Source organism: Bombus vancouverensis, unplaced genomic scaffold (assembly GCF_051014615.1).
Source record: "Bombus vancouverensis nearcticus unplaced genomic scaffold, iyBomVanc1_principal scaffold0040, whole genome shotgun sequence".
Taxonomy (NCBI): Eukaryota; Metazoa; Arthropoda; class Insecta; order Hymenoptera; family Apidae; genus Bombus; species Bombus vancouverensis.
In genome coordinates this window covers 651336-665996 of record NW_027468931.1, presented here as the reverse complement: position 1 = coordinate 665996, position 14661 = coordinate 651336, and the positions used below count along the sequence as shown (strand labels likewise).

Below are 14661 nucleotides of genomic sequence, written 5' to 3'. Positions count from 1 at the left end.
TCAGCTTTCTCGGCATCCATCTCGCACAAACTTTTTAAAACCCAAATCTGTCGTGCACTATTGCATAAGCAGAGCCGTGGCTGATTTGCAAATGATTTGCCACATTATCCAGTGTCACTCGTCTATTCCATAGAGCATAAGTTCATGAGCACGTTCAATGTTGTCATCGTGGATGTGGACGGGCGTCCAGCTGTTTTTTCATAACACTTGTGCGATCTTCTTTGAACTTTTGTGCCCATTCAAACACACTTCGTGACAAAACACTTTCTCCATAATGTGCATTAAATCTTTGATAAATATAGGCATCAAACATAACCTCCGACCACAAGAAACGAATCACAGCATCCTGCACTGTTTTCCTGCAAATCGCCATTGCAAAGCGCCATTACTCGCGCAACGGTCACAAACGAATTGACGTAACACAATGAAACCTACGCAGCAGCACTGAACAGATTTTGACGTCATACGAAGAGTGCAGATGGATCAATACGGTCGACAGAAGTTTTAACTATCTGGAGTGCGGATAAATTTTTACCGAGAGTCGTATAGGAATCTATAATCTGTAAGTACACCTTTGGCTGAATGGAAATTTCTCTTACATATAGTCAAAAATGCAGAAACAGTGTATTGAATTGGAAAGTGATAAAAAATAAGCGAAGTTTCGAGGTTGCATGTGATTGCATGAGTACACAGGACGTTTTTAGCGAATAAAAAATAATTTTGAAAGACACGAGACTTATCTTGTATTTTATGCACTCTCTGTGTCCGAATCTCCAGAAGCTCTCTATCTTATGAAGTGTTTTAGATTAGCCGGAAAATTTTGTATGTACATGCAAGAAGTATACGATCTAAGTGGAATATTCCATTATTCTCTTGATACAACAGAAACGAAATTTACAGAACTTCTCAGAAAGTTGGTTTATTATTACCAAAATAATAGAATTAATATACGTTTATCATCTTTACATACCTAAGTCGTGGAGGTTTATCGTGCGTAAAAAATTAGTGTCGTTTCAAAGTTACATTTCGTACATTTTAAGCCTATAATTTGTAACGTACAAAACAATGTAAATTTGAGCTGTTTCTTATCTCCACAATAAGAAAATCCAACTTTACGTTTTTTACACAATGATATTTATGGAACAGTAATATCATATTATTGCATCGCTTGGAGAATGAAGTCAAGGTACGATGTGACCCTAGTGTAAACGCTGGGATAGCCAGCTGTGCCGCACTTATAAGCGTAAGACACAATACCTATTAAATACGAGGTTAATTCATGTTGTATCAGCAGTGGTCCGCCGCGGTCAGCCTGAAAGGATCGTTAAATTTTTAATCAAAGATACTGAAATATATCGATCGAATTGTATTGAAATTATACTTATATACAGTAATAATCTTCTATTGATTTGTGTATAGAAATACTCCAATTTATAATGTACATGTTATATGTATTTTGAGCAAAACTAAGATTAGAAGGAAATTAGATTAAATACCATAATGAGGTGTGAGAAGTGGGCAAAACTATTAAATTGTGTTTATCTATTATTTCTAATGTTTAAGACGTCGATTTGATGTTAATTCGAATTGACGTGTCTTCAGATACCGTATAGTTTGTAGTAACTCTGTAACTTAATTACCGTACAAGAATCCTCTCCACCCTGAGCATGTTCGGCGCATATTATACCATCAGTGATATCAGGTGCATTAGGAAATTTGGAATAAGCTATTTTGCATTCGGCGTTCTTAATCGCTGGCATTTGTACTTCCATTAATGCATTACGTCGTGGTCGTCCTACGAAGAAAATAAGAAAGATATTTAAGACTGGAACTGTTTAATTTTATTATAAAATTGATATCACTTACTATATCTTAATGCTCCCCATCCAGCAACAAGGGGGTTATAGCCGACGAAGTTGCTCTTTCGTAGGGGCTCTTTCGTACAAATGGGATATACGTACCCTGAAAAATAAAAAAATAAATGAAAATGCAGGAAACGAATGACCAAAAGTATGAGAAAGAATTGTACACGCTTTATGACACAATATATGTGTACAGTAAGAAATTTCAGGATATGATACTTCAGTAATACTCAATAGCATATATATATATATATGCTATATATGCTATAGTCGGAGAAGCAGTGGGGATAGGGTTGTCGGTGTTTGAGGAGTCTTCATTGAAGGTAGCCATCGTTGCGGTGTAGCGAAGATACGATTTATTGACACAGGTATAAATAACACAGGTTTGACAATCTATCACGGCGGTGAGACGTCCGCGACACTAGTGACAGTGATCTCAGGTTCAATAACGAATCCGCGGTCAACGGGATGACAGATAGGCGTTCTCGCTGAATCTAAGTCTGACTCGTAAACGATAATTGCTGAGCGTAAAGACGTTACTCTTTAGTCGACGGGAGCGCGTCAAAGAATGCGCGTCCCGTCCCGATGATTCCACAGAGGAAAACTATACTGGGGTGTGTCTAAGGACACAAGATCATCGGATTCGTCGAGGAAAGCCTTCGTTTAGGAAGTAAGGGAAATTGACGTTGCTGCTAATTGGTCAATCTCCATATCGGTGGTTAGAAAAAGATGCTAGCCGCCCTCGAGGGAAAGTTGCTAGTGGGAGACGCCGTTCGTTGAAAAATATGTCTCCCCTATCTTCCCGTAGTTGGGACAAAGACTGTTTGTCTGTTTGAAGGACTTTAGTTAACTAAACCTTAAGATTTATTACGGGCCCTCGGGCTAGCCGAACATGTACTGCGGAGACGCATCGACATCTGGTAATCATCTTACTCGAAGAATAGGGTCTGCGTGTGGCGAGCCACGGGACAGAAACCGTTGGAATGTTTACTGTCACGTGTCGCCACGAATATTTCTTTTAAGGAGAGCTATAGAATTATTCCATATGTTTGTTGGGCAAAGCGTTCATCCCTTGACCGCGGCTACGTTGGGCGACAGACTGTCGCCTCGAGCCAAAGCTCACCGTCACTAATCTCGAACAATTACAATCGGATTGAATAACTACAATAGTTTAGTTACAGTTATAGTAGACTTTAGATTGCAATGTTGCGGGGCTATCCGAAGGTTCCGGTGTCCTTTCATCTCCGACACGGCCATCCTGACTATCACACGTCCTCGTGTGTGGCTAAAATATCGTGTTTTCTTACATTAGCTTCGATGCAACTGACATTATTTACAATTTAACTAAGTGTCCAAGAAAGTCAAGGGTCCATTTCAACAACGAGGTTTTGTTCGGAGGTTTGACATGCAAGGAAATGAAAGAGGGCTCGAATTAGTAGCGCTATAATTTGTGTTTAAAGAGCTAGTTGCGTTCTGTGAGTTACCAGTCAGACCGTAATGACACGGCAGATCATTTCGATTTCGTACACCGAAGAGTCTCAGTTTGTTGGATCATGTTACTGCGTTGGGTGTATCACTGTGGGTATGTTACAGATGTATGAGGCATCACAGTGGATATATTGCGTATGTGCAAAACGTCACTGTGGATATATTACAGATGTATGAGACATCACAGTGGATATATTGCGTATGTGCAAAACGTCACTGTGGATATATTACAGATATATGAGACATCACAGTGGATATATTGCGTATGTGCAAAACGTCACTGTGGATATATTACAGATACATGAGACATCACAGTGGATATATTGCGTATGTGCAAAACGTCACTGTGGATATATTACAGATACATGAGACATCACAGTGGATATATTGCGTTTGTGCAAAACGTCACTGTGGATATATTACAGATATACGAGACATCACAGTGGATATATTGCGTATGTGCAAAACGTCACTGTGGATATATACTACAACTACAACGCAGTGTTAGTGATCCTCTGAGGTCGGTGTACTTGCATCGATATTATCACCGTCGTCGTCATCACCGCAGACGTCCAACTCAGCAGGGACGCAGCCTTCCGGCATCTTTCTCAGTCTGTCATGTCTGTCCTTATATGATCGTTTTCCGTCTAGAGTTTTTAAGGTATACCTATCTCCTTCCAAAATCTCTGCTATCTCGAACGGACCCCTGAATTTCGGATCTAACTTCGTCTGGTTCCTTTCCTCGTTTTTGCGTAACACGAAATCGTCAAGGTTGAACCTAGTTATTTTAGCTTTGTTTTCATCGAACTTATCTTTATCGTATTTGGCGCTTGCTTCTATATTCTTTATCGCCTGCTGTCTTACATGGGAGATATTTACTTCTCTTTCTTCGATATTGTCGGGTAGGGATAAGCCGTAGGGTCTCGCTGTTCTACCGATTAGTAGTTCCAACGGGCTTGACTTAGTCACGCGGTTGGTGGTACAATTTAAGGCCAGTTGTATTTCCCCGATCGCGTCCTGCCAGGACCGCCCAGTGGTTTCTATTGTTGTGAACATGTTTTTTAGCGTACTCATAACACGCTCTGCCTGTCCGTTGACCCTACTAGCTCCGGTCGCAATTAAATGGAGTTTAATGTATTTATCTTGACAAAAGTCTCGAAATTCTTTGCCCGTAAAACATCTTCCCTGATCCGCTATTATCCGGCAGGGACTGCCGAACAAAAATATAGCGGACTTAAGCGCTTTAATGGTGTTAATGGAATCTATCTTACGGGTATGATGCAAGTATACGAACTTGGTGAAGGCGTCGACCAACACAATGACGTATTCCTTCGAATCGTTCTTACCGCTTAGTTTGCCCGTTATGTCCATATGAACCGTGTGCCAAGGTATGCTGGTCTTAGGTATGGGGTGTAATTCGGCTTGTACTCGACCCGAACTTGCCTTTGAAACTCGACAAGCATGACAGTTCTCTACGAATTTGCGAACATACTTCGCCATTCCTTCGAACCAATAATACTCGTACAGTTTCTCAAGCGTTTTATCCCAACCTAAGTGCATAATGGACTGGTGCACATGGTTAATAACAGACCACCTAAACCCCCTCGGCACGATGGGCAGGCAGAGAGTCCTACCTTTTCTCTGTATTCTACGATGAAGAGTGCCGGACCGTAACTCATACGTATTCGCGACGTCTTCCGCGAGCTCTTCGTTCTGTAATTTATTGACGATCTCCGAAATTTGTGGGTCGCGACGTTGTTCCGCTAGTAGCCAATCGTCGGAGATTTCGGTTAGGTTAATTTCTTTCTCTGCAATTTTGCTGAACGTACCGCGATCTAAGTCTACGGGATTTCGCGAAAAGAAATCTACGTGGGTCATTCGTTTACCCTCCCGGTACATAATGTCAAAGGTAAAAGTTTGCAGGTAAGCCCACCACCTGTAAACCCTGTCGTTCAAGTGTACCTTATTACGGGATGCTTTCAGGGAGTTGCAATCGGTGACAACGAGAAATTCTCGTCCGTGTAAGTAATGACGGAAGTGCTTGACGGCGTTTACAACTGCTAACGTTTCCAATTCGTAGGAATGATACCTAGATTCCGCAGGGCTAGTTCTTTTGCTGTAATATTCCACTACTCGATTTTTACCTTCAACCCTGTGCATTAAAATGGCCCCATATCCTTCCGAGCTAGCATCCGTATGTAGTTCTATTGGGTAATTGGGGTCAAATATCATTAGCACCGGCGCGTCAGTCAGGACGGAAATTACCTTTTGTCTTATCTGTTCGTGCCGGTCCGTCCAAGGTATATCCTTGTTACTCGAGGTGAGTGCGTACAGGGGTTTCATTACTTGTGAGAATTTGGGAATGAAGTTTCGGAAGTAAGAGGCCAAACCTATGAATTGTCTGAGTTGTGTGACGGTCGACGGTGCAGGTAAAGAACTCAAGGCTTGTATTTTACCCGGGTTTGGACGGACTTCTCCGTTACGAATTACATATCCCAAATAGAGTACCGATGTCTTTAAAAAGGAACATTTTGCAAAGTTAAAGGAGAATCCGGCTTTCACGAGGGTATCTAATACGGTGTTCAACCTTTCTAGGGCTTGATCTACTGAGTCGGCAATAATTAGGACGTCGTCCAAGTAAACAACAACGAACGAATACGCGAGGTCGCCTAAGGCGTTGAGAATGGCCCTCTGAAAAACGGATGGTGCATATTTCAATCCGAAAGGCATAGTTACGTACTCGTATTGCCCGTCGGGTGTAACGAACGCCGTATATTCCGTCGAATTGGGATGAATAGGGATTTGATGGAACCCGCTGGCCATGTCTAGGCTAATGAAGTATCTCGCCTTCTGCAATCTCGCGATTTGATCCGCGATAAGGGGTAGGGGATACCGGTCCGCGACCGTATTTTTATTCAATGCTCGAAAGTCTACACACAGTCTATCCGAACCGTCCTTTTTCTTCACGAGTAGTATAGGGCTCGCGAACGGTGAGTTACTAGGCCTTACAATCTTTGCTTTGATTAACTCGTCTATTCTCTCACGCACTATCCTCCGCTCTTCTTCGCTAAGTCTGTAAGGACTTCTTTGCACGGTGACATTAGGATCGATTAACCGTATTTCTAACTGGCCCGTGCTTACGCGGGCACGTGGGAAGCCCGTAATAAACGAATCCTTAAATTTTTTGAGAGTAGAAATTAACCGACTTTTATCGTTACCGATCACGTCAGTATCGGCCGCGTTAATATCGATCTCGTCTTCGGGGGTTTTACTACAGGTGTTGACCACCTTTGTTCTACAAATATCGACGCTATTTCGTGTAATGTATACGTCGAAACCCTGGCTTAAAATCTCGCGACCAACCATGATATCGTAATTCAGATAAGTATCGGCAAGAACATGGAAGGTTATCTCCAATGTAAGACCGTTTATGCATACCGTGGACAAGATCTGGGACGTACTCTTAACACGGGTGTTTCCTATTCCTCGCATTACTACTAGCTCAGTCGTCCTCTTACCGGAGAATTTCGAGGCAGCCGACTCTCTAATTAATGAGCACTCGGCTCCGGAATCGAAGTAAAATGGGAACGACTCAACCAGATGACTTAGCGTACCAGCTGGGGACTCCACCGCGCAGCAGTTGACTACACGTTCATTCTTGGTGCTGGCCTTTTTGTCCCGTCGTAGCGGACAGTCAGGTGCGATATGGCCCTCCGCCTGACACTTAAAGCAAACCACCTGAGGCGATGCGTCCGGTCGCCTTCCTCCCTGGCGTTGTGTACTCCTCTGCTGTTGGTCACGCTTCCTCGTCCTACAATCCGCGAGTTTATGTCCTGGTTTGCCACAGTGAAGGCATCTCGGGAGGCGGGCCGACAAGTGGCGTCGTTTTGCTTCAGGTTCCGCCGATGGATTATTTGGCGAAGGTACCGGCCTCTTCTTCGCGTGAGAGAAGATTCTCATTTCCCTCTGGAATTGCTCTAGGGTCCGAATATCGTCCCCGAGTGCTATTCTTTCGAAACGCTGGTCATACCAGATCAGTCGCAGAAGGATAACGGCGTTGATCAGCTCGACATTGGATAGATTTCCCCATTTCGCCGACAGAAGGGAGTGGAGGCGATTTCCGAAAGTCCCCGCGGTTTCGTCCTCCAGTGGTGATTCGTCGAGCACCCTAATTAGCACCGAGGTTGCCGTCTCCGTGCCTCCGTAGCGAGCAAGAAAAAGTTCCCTAAACTTTGTCCAAGTAAGACCGTTGACCGGGACATGCGTAAGCCACTCTGCCGCGGTACCCTCTAAAGCACGACTTATAGCAATATATAACTCGTAGTCTCGTAGGGACACTTTGTCCATAACCGCACTAACAGCCGCGCACCACGAAGCTGGGCTGGTGCCCGCGTTCCCGGGGTTGAAACGTGGTAGCGCTACACTCGTCGTCTCCGTACTCGGCCTTTGCGTCAGTGTCCGAATTAACTCTTCCATGGCGTTGATCCGCCCTTGCATCTCTTGAATCCGTGCGGATCCCACTTCTGATGTCGGAGAAGCAGTGGGGATAGGGTTGTCGGTGTTTGAGGAGTCTTCATTGAAGGTAGCCATCATTGCGGTGTAGCGAAGATACGATTTATTGACACAGGTATGAATAACACAGGTTTGACAATCTATCACGGCGGTGAGACGTCCGCGACACTAGTAACAGTGATCTCAGGTTCAATAACGAATCCGCGGTCAACGGGATGACAGATAGGCGTTCTCGCTGAATCTAAGTCTGACTCGTAAAAATAATTGCTGAGCGTAAAGACGTTACTCTTTAGTCGACGGGAGCGCGTCAAAGAATGCGCGTCCCGTCCCGATGATTCCACAGAGGAAAACTATACTGGGGTGTGTCTAAAAACACGAGATCATCGGATTCGTCGAGGAAAGCCTTCGTTTAGGAAGTAAAGGAAATTGACGTTGCTGCTAATTGGTCAATCTCCATATCGGTGGTTAGAAAAAGATGCTAGCCGCCCTCGAGGGAAAGTTGCTAGTGGGAGACGCCGCTCGTTGAAAAATATGTCTCCCCTATCTTCCCGTAGTTGGCACAAAGACTGTTTGTCTGTTTAAAGGACTTTAGTTAACTAAACCTTAAGATTTATAACGGGCCCTCGAGCTAGCCGAACATGTACTGCGGAGACGCATCGACATCTGGCAATCATCTTACTCGAAGAATAGGGTCTGCGTGTGGCGAGCCACAGGACAGAAACCGTTGGAATGTTTACTGTCGCGTGTCGCCACGAATATTTCTTTTAAGGAGAGCTATAGAATTACTCCATACCTTTGTTAGACAAAGCGTTCATCCCGTGACCGCGGCTACGTTCGGCGACTGACTGTCGCCTCGAGCCCAAGCTCATTATCACGACTCTCGAACAATTACAATCGGGTTGAATAACTACAATTGTTCAATTACAGCTATAGTAGACTCTAGGTTACAATGTTGCGGGATTATCCAAAATTCCAAAGGCTCCTGTGTTCTTTCATCTCCGACATATATGTGCGTGTAATGGTAAATATGACGGCTTATTTTTATGAGTCACTTGCATTACCAATGGAAGTGAGTGTTATAAATATCGCCTACTTTACAACATGCGTGTATATATATATTGGTAGGGACGAATTTTCGGAAATAAAGGGCTAAACCTATGAACTGCCTGAGCTGTGTGACGGTCGTTGACGCAGGTAAAGAACTCAAGGCGTGCATTTTACCCGGATTGGGACGAACTTCTCCGTCGTAAATTACATATTCCAAATAGAGTACCGATGCCTTTAGAAAAGAACATTTTGAAAAGTTAAAGGAGAATCCGGCTTTTACAAGGGTATCTAGTACGGTGTGCAATACTTTTAGAGCTTGATCTATCGAGTCGGCAATAATTAGGGGATCATCCAAATAGACGACAACGTAAGAATGGCACGTTGGCTGTTATACGTGTTTTCAAAGGAATCTCAAGAACGATCTCTCGTTTCGTTTGTTCGCAACCTCGAAATCAGCAGCCGCTGCTGAATGGAACGAAGGAAAGTGTAGTACAGATCACTCCGACCAAATGATTTCTTATGTCACCGCAATTAAGAAGGGTCAAATGCTACAGAAGACTTGGCACGCGACTACACCTGGGGGTTTCCGTAGTAAATGCTTTGATGGTTTACAAAATTGTAGCAAGGAAGAACATAAATATTAGAATATTTAGACAAGTATGAGTTGCAAAATTATTAGGGTTGTCCGAAAATATAAGAATCCCCATTTTCGACGGAGTCAGCATAGTATCGCCGTCCCGAAAATGACTTCCGGAAGAAACATTAAACGCGCACGAACTTATGTTATGCAAATAAAGGACATCGAATGGATCGAACAAAGGCACAAAAGAATTCGAAGAAAACAACAACTTATTATCCAAATTGTTCATCGAGGGTAATCAATGCTGTATACTTCCTAGAATTAGGATGAATAGGGATTTGGAGAAACCCACCGGCCATGTCCAGAATAATAAAATATCTCGCTTTTGCAATCTCGCGACTTGACCCGCAATGAGGGGTAGAGGATACCGATCCGCGACCGTATATTTATTTAGTTCTCGAAAATCTACCTATCATCTATCTGAACCATTGTTCGTCTTCACGAGTAACACAGGGCTCGCGAACGGTGAATTACTAGGCTTTATAATTTTTGGCTGTAATTAAGTCGCTTGTTCTATCACGTACTATTCTGCGCTCGTGAAGTCTATTAGGACTCCTTGTACGGCGATGTTAGGATCAATTAATTGTACTTCTAACTGGCCTGTATTTTTTTTGTACGAGTACGTAGGGAACCCGTAACGGATGAATCTCTGAATTTTCGAAAAGAAAGATTAATCGACTTTTATCGCTACCACGTTCCTCATTGTCAACTTCATTAACATCGATCTCGTTTTCAGCGGTTTTATTACAGGCATTAATTATTTTTGTTTTACACATAGCGAGGCTATTTTGTGTAATATTACGTCAAAATCTTGGCTTAAAATTTAACGAGTAATCGCGATATCGTATTGTTAAATAACTATCAGCGAGAACATGAAAGGTTTATCTCTAACCACCGACACCTGCAACGGACAAGATTTGAGCGATACGTTTAGTACCAATATTTCTTATTCCTCGCATTACTACTATATCAATCGTTCTTTTGCCAAAAATTCTCAAGACTACCGATTCTTTAATTAGCGAACACTCGGCTCCGAAATCGGGGTAAAATGGAAACGACTCACCCGGATGGCTTGATGTACCAGTTAGCGCCTCCACTACGTAGAAGTCAATTCGACACTCGGCATTGAAATTATATTCAGGGCACTGCTTTGTAAAGGATCTTTCTCCATAATCAGATTGGTAGCTGCGCACCAGGCAGCGGAGTCGAAAAATTGTTAGGTTCCACACTCGATTTTTGCACTAGCGACGGAATTGACTCGCGCACGATGGTCGTAAGCTCTTGCACTGTTATAACCGGCACTGATCCCACTTCTGATGTCGGGTTTACATTAGAATTAGGGTTAGGTGCGTGAAACGAATCTTCGTTTGGGTTACACGTTGTCGTTATGCAATGGAGAAGACATTGACTAGTGCAAATACGATTATTATAGAACCGGACAAGTAACCGCGGTAGTTAGGTGCTCGAGAAACTAATGACAATGATCCTAGGTTCAATAACGAATCCGCGGTCGACAGGATGATGGATGAACGTACTCACAAAATCTAAGTCGGACGCGTAATATTCACTGGTCGTAAAGAGTTACTCCTTTCATCAATGAGATAGCGAGAAAGAATGTCTTTCCCGTCCCGATCATGCCACAGAGGAAAACTATAATGGGGTGTGTCTAAGGACACGAGATCATCGGATTCGTCGAGAAAAGCCTTCGTTCAGAAAGTAAGGGAAATTGGCGTTGCTAATTGGTCAATCTCCATATCGGTGGTTAGAAAAAGATGCTAGCCGCCCTCGAGGGAAAGTTGCTAGTGGGAGACGCCGCTCGTTGAAAAATATGTCTCCCCTATCTTCCCGTAGTTGGGACAAAGACTGTTTGTCTGTTTGAAGGACTTTAGTTAACTAAACCTTAAGATTTATAACGGGCCCTCGAGCTAGCCGAACATGTACTGCGGAGACGCATCGACATCTGGCAATCATCTTACTCGAAGAATAGGGTCTGCGTGTGGCGAGCCACAGGACAGAAACCGTTGGAATGTTTACTGTCGCGTGTCGCCACGAATATTTCTTTTAAGGAGAGCTATAGAATTACTCCATACCTTTGTTAGACAAAGCGTTCATCCCGTGACCGCGGCTACGTTCGGCGACTGACTGTCGCCTCGAGCCCAAGCTCATTATCACGACTCTCGAACAATTACAATCGGGTTGAATAACTACAATTGTTCAATTACAGCTATAGTAGACTCTAGGTTACAATGTTGCGGGATTATCCAAAATTCCAAAGGCTCCGGTGTTCTTTCATCTCCGACATATATGTGCGTGTAATGGTATATATGACGGCTTATTTTTATGAATCACTTGCATTACCAATGGAAGTGAGTGTTATAAATATCGCCTACTTTACAACATGCGTGTATATATATATTGGTAGATATAAGTGAGAATTATATGTATAGTTATAAATGTTGTTTGTTTACAGGTGGATAGCAAAAGTATTTGGTTTCGTGGGTGGCGTACAGGTGCCTTACAGTTCTACGGTGCGGATTGCTATTCCTTGGACTAAAAAAATTTCTTTCGAGATGAGTCAGATTATTGTAACGATCATGCATGGGAGGATTTTCTGCAGAGATTCAAAATGCTCTCTGGATTCCTCGTGAAACGTCTGGACAACACCTACATGTACTTCCATCCGTCGTTCAGAGAATGGTTGATGAATTCGCCATCCGTTCTGCACACACATACAAAAATAGTTAATGTATATATATATTATTTATTTTTATTTTTATTTTTTTATAAGTTTCGTTCGGACCTGTTCCTTTGTACGAAGACTGTATCCCTGTATATAATATAATATATATAATATGTTATGATTATGTTAGTTGTTATTTATTATATATATATTTTCCTTATCTCTCTCTTTTTTTTTGTTTGTTTTTTTTTTATTAGTACCTAACATTGCTATTATGATGCTGTATTACATTGCATTGGCTATTATTTGTATGGGCGACGAATTTTTCAACATGGCCGCTCGCGTGTCTCTTTGGTATGGCGTTGGTTTAATGTCAACAGTAACGTGTTGTTGAAATAGCTAATTAATTGTTAATCATTATAATTTTATTTAGTAGTGTTTTTGTAATATTGTTTTGTATTTCATGATATTGTCTGTGTCAATACCGTGTGCTACTTTAATGTGATAGCATGGATTGTATTGTTACCGAATTTCAATAGTCATTGTTTTGATTATACGTGACTTGCATTTATGTAAGTCTTGTTTAATTTAGTTAATGTTTTGTGTATTGTGTTACCAGTTATTTTCGTGTAGCATAACTTTATTCCTTTGCACCGAGTTCAGTCATGTCTTGTTGTTAATATTTAGTTAGTCTATCTTGATTAATTTCTAACCTATTTCTGTGTTTATTGACTTTTCTTATTTTCCCTATTAATTTATTATTGCATGTACTTGCTATTTGTTATTATTTTGTGTATGATATGAATTAGTTTCCTTATTAGTGATTAAATTTTATTTGTTAGATTGACATTGTAATTTCTAACCCATTTCTGTGTTTATTAACCTTTCTTATTTTCCCTATTAATTTATTATTGCTTGTACTTGCTATTTGTTATTATTTTATGCATGATATGAATTAGTTCCCTTATTAATGATTAAAATTTATTTGTTAGATTAACATTGTCTGTAATTCTTCAGATTCTGCTCTTTCGATGCTGCGCCACTTACCTGGATCGTTCCCACAACATCATCCGATTCTTTGATATGCCTTGGATACTTACTACGGCTGCCTTCTACTACGGCTGCCTTCAATCGTCTTATATCTGTGGTCATAAAGGTGGTGTTTAATTTATTTAATTCAATATGTGTATAATGCATTGTGTGCGCGACCGCTATTGGGCATTACAAAATAACATAACAATACTACGTAGATTAATGCATAACAAAATATCCTTTTACTCCGGTTATATTTATTACTAACTCTCAATTAATCTATCTTGATTATTTTCTAACCGCTTTCTATACTTTATCAGCTATTTTATTTCTTCTTATTAACCTGCGAAATTCATGCATGTACACTTCCTTGTATAGTGATTAATTGTTCACGAGGTAGGTTGCACTTTCACTGTTTTAGTTATTCGTTGAACTAACACGTTTTACGTTCAAACATTAATTGGAGCACTCGTAATAAACCTTTTCTTTTCAAGTTTCCGCTATCTGTGTTATTCAACGAACAGTGCCATGCTTCCACAGTATTGTTATAACATTTAGTACTGTTGTATTTTGCATTAAGGCAATTGAAGTTAATTTGTTCATTTATTTTTCAGCTGGCTGTTGTACATGGTGTTCCGCAAACAGGGAGCCATAACCTATTTTGCACGTAAACCTTCTCGTATGATGATTACTTGTTCACAAGGTAACTTTCACTTTCACTCTTTTAATTATTTATTGAATCAACACGTTTTATATTCAAACAATGATTGGAGTACACATGATAATTTTCTTTTTTTTCTTTTTAGGTGTTCACTATCTGTATTATTCGACGAACAGTGTCACACCTCCTTTTGATTTATCCACAATATAGTTATAACATTTAGTAACCTTGTATTTTGCACTGAGACGATTGAAACTAATTTATTCACTTATTTTAGGTAGCTGTCGTACATTATGTACCACGAACAACGATCCATAACCTATACTTGCACGTACACTTTCTTGTATGTTGATCACTTGTTCACAAGGTAACTTTCACTTTCACTAGTTAATTATTCATTGAGTTAACACGTTTTATATTTAAACAATAATTGAAGCACATATAATAATTTTCCTTTTTTTTTCTTTTATGTTTTCGCTATCTGTGTCATTCGACGAACAGCACTACAACATACACTACTGCACTACGTTGCCCACTGAAATCACTTTATTCATTGATTATTTCGATTATGCGCTAGTTTTAACTTGTTTAAGTGCACCGCTCGCGGAATCCCTTTTTTACTTCAATCTTGACGTTTTGGTTCTGCAAGATTTCTAGCACTTTGTGTGGTCCAGTATATTGATCGGAGAATTTTCCTTTACTAGGTTCTTTTAGTAAATATATCGAATCTCCTATTTTA

The 14661-nt window shown here is 41.2% G+C and overlaps 1 long non-coding RNA gene across 1 annotated transcript; it reads left to right on the top strand.

The window, feature by feature from the left end:
- Window positions 1–449: 449 nt before the first annotated feature.
- LOC143304573 (uncharacterized) lies at window positions 450–14148 on the top strand. The gene is made up of 4 exons (XR_013061243.1): window positions 450–562; window positions 12020–12295; window positions 13247–13385; window positions 13876–14148. It is a non-coding gene; the product is annotated as an uncharacterized LOC143304573 (long non-coding RNA).
- Window positions 14149–14661: the final 513 nt, after the last annotated feature.